The following is a 5,410-nucleotide window of genomic DNA, read 5'->3' as shown; positions in this document are numbered from 1 at the left end:
AGAGACGCAAGAGAGAGTGGAGTGGCAACACTGTTATCGGAGCTCCGTCGAGTTCATCATCCAAATCCTATTTTCTTACTATCTTGTTACTATCTATATAATATAACTTACTAGTTCATCTTAGGAATACTTTAGCGTGACGATTATTCAACAGTATTTATAACTAAATCGATTTATCACTGGTAAACACTTAGTGTTAGCATATAGCCCGCTAGCTTCAACAAACGTGCCGGCTGAAGTTTGTTTACCATTTCCTCACTGTTTGCTTACTGTAAATCTGCCTTCCTTTTCGATCTAATGGCGGACTCATCTGATGTATGTTTTTCAGACCTTTCCTCACCAGAGCGGGAAGCTGTGGAGGAGTTGTGTCCCGGCATTAGCACCAGGCGGTACAGCGTGCCTCACATCACCCTGGCTCCAGGCACCCGGAGACGTACGAGGCAGCCAGCGAGCGAGCACCGGTCTCGATGCAGCTTCACGGACCGCGTTCAGGCGAGCAGAGACGCCATCGCCCAAAATGAAAACGGTAAGACTCCGACTCCGCTTGTCATTGTAACCTGCACTGCTTGCCACATGTACAGTTTAGCTTCTTCCGTCAGCACAGAGGGGTTTACATGTGTTAAGTGTATTGAAGTAGTAAGGCTGACGGAGAAGGTTGCAGAACTTGAAGCGCACATCCGAACGCTCGTTGAGGACAGTAAGACCGCTAATGCTAATGTTAATGTTTCAAACACTGTTTCGGGTGCGCCTACGGTAACGCGTAGTACACATAGCTCGGTTCCGGCAACTGAGTTAACACGGCCGACTAACTGGGTGACTGTCAGGCGGCGTAGTCATATTCGATGCCCATTGAAGTCCCCCTTAGTAATTTCTAACAGATTCGAGATTCTAAACAATACACCGGCTGAGACATCTGTTAAAGGTGCCCTTGTTATTGGAGACTCGATACTTAAGAACGTGAACATTGAGGCACCAGCCACCATAGTTGACTGTATACCGGGAGCCAGATCGTCTGACATTAGATCCAAACTTAAAGTACTGGCTAATGCTAAGCGTAAGTTTTCTAAAATTGTTATTCATGCCGGCGCAAATGACACCAGACTCCGCCAGTCAGAGATCACCAAAGATACTATTAAAGAGGTGTGTGAAATTGCAAAAACAATGTCAGATAATGTAATTTGCTCTGGTCCCCTCCCCGCCTACCGGGGTGATGAAACTTATAGCAGATTAGTGTCTCTTCACCACTGGATGTCAAAATGCTGCCCTCAGCATAACGTAGGGTTTATAGATAATTGGAAACACTTCAGGGGGAGACCTGACCTGCTAAAGAGAGATGGCCTTCATCCGTCATCGGAAGGAAATGCTATACTCTCTAGAAATCTGACCAATACTCTAAATTCTAATACAGTTTGACTACCCAGGGCCCAGGTCAGGAAACAGATAGATCGGCCTACCCGTCCATCTGTTAGTAGCTCTGACATGTCAAGATCACATATATCCCAGAACTTAGAATCTATCTTACCAGAGTATCAACACATTTCAACTGTGTGTGTTCCTCGAACAAACGAATACAGAGCACCGTTTACCTCGTCTCGTACAAATCTTACAAACATAAAATTAGAAAACAATACGTTTACAGATGAACCTCGAATGTTAAAATTCGGCCATCTTAACATTAGATCGCTTACCAATAAAGAACCTATTGTCAATGAAATAATTACTGACCAAAACTTAGATGCACTCTCTTTAACAGAAACCTGGCTTAAAGCAGACGATTACATTAGTTTAAACGAATCCACCCCATAATACTACTATTATAAACATGAACCGCGTTTAAAGGGGAGAGGGGGTGGTGTAGCTACAATATACAAAAATGTTTTTAAAGTAAACCAAAAATCCAAACTAAAATTTAATTCATTTGAAATAATGCTATTAAATATGGAAATAACTGATCGTAACCATAAACAGCTCTCTTTTGTCCTTGCTACAATCTATAGACCTCCGGGCCATCATGTAGATTTTCTTAAAGAAATATCAAATTTCCTGTCTGACCTCGTAGTCACTGTAGATAAAGCTCTTATCGTTGGTGACTTTAATATACATGTTGATAACCCAACAGATACATTAGGATTAGCATTTATGGATATTCTAAATTCTCTCAATATTAGACAAAACGTGACAGGGCCCACGCATACTCATAGGCACACATTAGACTTAATTCTGTCACTCGGGCTCAATATTAATGAAATCGAGATATCACCTCAGAGCGATGCAGTTTCAGACCATTGCCTTGTCTCATACACGGTACTTCTAGATATGATCACTCGATCCACAATACGCTACCGACTAGCCAGAACAATAATTTCCACCACTAAAGATAACTTTATTAGCACTCTTCCAGACCTGTCCCAAATGAAACATGTAGCAGATAACTCTGACGATCTAGATATTGTAATAGAAAACCTGATCAGTATTTGTTCTAACACATTGGATGCCGTAGCTCCAATTCGAAAAAAGAGAATCAAAGAAAAAACGCCAGCTCCATGGTATGATCATCACACAGCAGCACTCAAAAAGGCAACTAGGAAAATGGAAAGAAATTATAGAAGCACAAAGTTAGAGGTATGGCGTGCAGCATGGAAAGAGAGTGTTAAACACTACAGACAGGCTATAAAAATCGCCAGATCTACGTATCTCAGCAATCTTATTAAAGAAAATCATAATAACCCTCGCTTCCTCTTTAGCACAGTTGCGAAACTGACTAGAAATAAAGAACAAACAGAACCCACTAATAAACTCCCACACAATAGTAACGACTTCATGAACTTCTTTACTAAGAAAATTATGATAATTAGGGAAAACATTGTAGGTACCCAAGCAGCCACCACTCTACCCAGTAATACATTTAACGCTTGCCTACCATACGAACATCTTGAGTCATTTAAACCTACTACAATAGATGAGCTATCTAAATTAGTAGCATCATCCAAATCATCGTCCTGTATATTGGACCCTGTTCCCACAAAATTACTCAAAGAGGTATTCCCTATAGTGTCTAACCCAGTACTAAATGTCTTTAACTCATCATTAGAATTAGGCTACGTTCCTACAGCTTTCAAACTAGCAGTTATTAGACCGCTCATTAAAAAACCAAACCTTGACCAGGGAGATCTAAATAACTTTAGACCAATCTCAAATCTCCCTTTTCTTTCCAAAATATTAGAAAAGGTAGTGGCAAGCCAGCTACGCACATTCTTAGCAAATAATAGTACGTATGAAAAGTTCCAATCAGGATTCAGGCCCCACCATAGCACAGAGACAGCGCTGCTTAGAGTTACAAATGACCTTCTCCTAACATCCGACCGTGGTGAAATATCACTCCTTATATTATTAGACCTTAGTGCAGCCTTTGACACAATAGATCACACAATCTTACTTAATAGGCTAGAAAACTATGTTGGCATCAGTGGTCAGGCGCTAGCTTGGTTCAGATCGTATCTAACCAATCGCTATCACTTTGTTTATGTAAATGAGGAGGAGTCACATCACTCCCTGGTTAAATACGGCGTACCGCAGGGATCAGTTTTAGGTCCTATCCTGTTCTCGTTATATATGTTACCTCTGGGAGATATTATCAGAAATCATAACATACAGTTTCACTGCTATGCAGATGATACACAGCTTTACATCTCCTCGCATCCTAGCGAAACACAAAATTTTTCTAAGCTATCAGACTGCATCAGCGATATAAGTGACTGGATGTCACATAATTTTCTTATGCTAAACTCCAATAAGACAGAGATACTTGTTATCGAACCGAATCGCTACAAATATAATATGACAGATTACAAGTTGCCCATAAATGGCTGCACGGTGGTGCCAACCTCCACGGTTAAGAATTTAGGTGTGATATTCGACAGCAGTTTATCCTTCGACAGCCATATCTCCAATGTCTGCCGCACAGCATTCTTCCACCTTAGAAATATCTCAAAAATACGCCATATGTTGTCTGCATCAGATGCAGAGAAGCTTATCCACGCTTTTATGACCTCTAGAATAGACTATTGTAACTCGTTACTCGGAGGATGCCATGCAAAACAGGTCAACAAGCTTCAGCTAGTTCAAAACGCTTCTGCAAGAGTTCTTACTCGAACTAAGAAGTATGACCGCATAAGCCCAATTCTGGCATCTTTACACTGGCTACCAGTTAAATATCGTATACAATTTAAAATATTACTAATCACCTACAAAGCCTTAAATGGCCTAGCACCCTCATATCTTAGAGAATTATTATCAGAATACAATCCATCACGTGCATTGCGGTCACAAAATTCTGGCCTCTTAATTATCCCTAAAATATCAAAAGTGTCTAAAGGTGGCAGATCCTTTTCCTACTTAGCCCCTAAGCTATGGAATGATTTACCAACCGACGTCCGAAAATCAGAGACAGTAGATAACTTTAAATCTAGACTTAAAACTTTTCTCTTTAACAAGGCTTTCAAATAGTTGTTTTAACAATGGTACTTATCTCCTAATAGCTAGCTTGTACAACCTAATAAATAAATAAATTAATGAATAAATTAAAACCTTTTTTTTCGTCAACACTTCAAAGCATGGTAAATCTCATTAATACTCTTTAGTAATATGCTGAAACTTTGAATTGGTTTTCGACTGAGTCTTAACTGCCAAATATGGCCGGCTTGCAATTTTGGCCTTTTCCCATGACCTTAAAATAGTATGTCATACAGAACCGTTTGCCACTGTACGTTAGCATTAACGACGGCAGTGGGGCCTCTGGCCTTAGTCAAACGAGTTCTGTTTCCGTTTCTAAAATCATTAACTATATGTAATACACTTAACCAGCAATAGTTAGCCTGTCCGGAACCGAGCTGACTAAAACCACATTACTGTGTGACACTTGTTTTCTATGTGAACGGCCCCTACGCTAATAAGATTTTGTGTCTCTCTCCCTGTCTCGTCCTTGATCCCGAGGACGAGACAAACAGATCCAGTTCCGGTACATGTGAAAGTCGGCACACAACTGATCTACTAGCTGTTCTTCAACGTGATGTCCAGCTGATGCCTGACCAAAGACCACCGGCAGAACCCGCTTAATCTCCGCTTAATCTTCGCTCAATCTCCTTCCGTTTCAATGTGTATATATATATATTATATATACCTCCCAAGGGTTTTTTCCTCCTATGACTTTTTTTACTTCCCCGGCTAAAATTCCGGGGTTTTTTTCTCCTAGGGGGTTTTTCAACCCGGGGAGGCAGCCTTTTTGGGCTTAACTTCTATACGTTACATTAGTAATACGTTTGTTTATAATGTTGATTTATAGCCGTAGCAAATTTAACTGCTTGTGCTATCGTTTATTATGTTGTGCTATCTGTCGATTTTCTGTGCTTTT

The 5,410-nt window shown here is 40.5% G+C and overlaps 1 long non-coding RNA gene across 1 annotated transcript; it reads left to right on the top strand.

The window, feature by feature from the left end:
- On the top strand, positions 1-5,410 carry LOC141363994 (uncharacterized). Its single transcript, XR_012369748.1, has 2 exons — positions 1-238; positions 329-5,410. It is a non-coding gene; the product is annotated as an uncharacterized lncRNA (long non-coding RNA).

This window comes from Misgurnus anguillicaudatus, chromosome 5 (assembly GCF_027580225.2).
Source record: "Misgurnus anguillicaudatus chromosome 5, ASM2758022v2, whole genome shotgun sequence".
NCBI classification, from domain to species: domain Eukaryota; kingdom Metazoa; phylum Chordata; class Actinopteri; order Cypriniformes; family Cobitidae; genus Misgurnus; species Misgurnus anguillicaudatus.
This window is presented reverse-complemented; position numbering and strand designations above follow the sequence as displayed.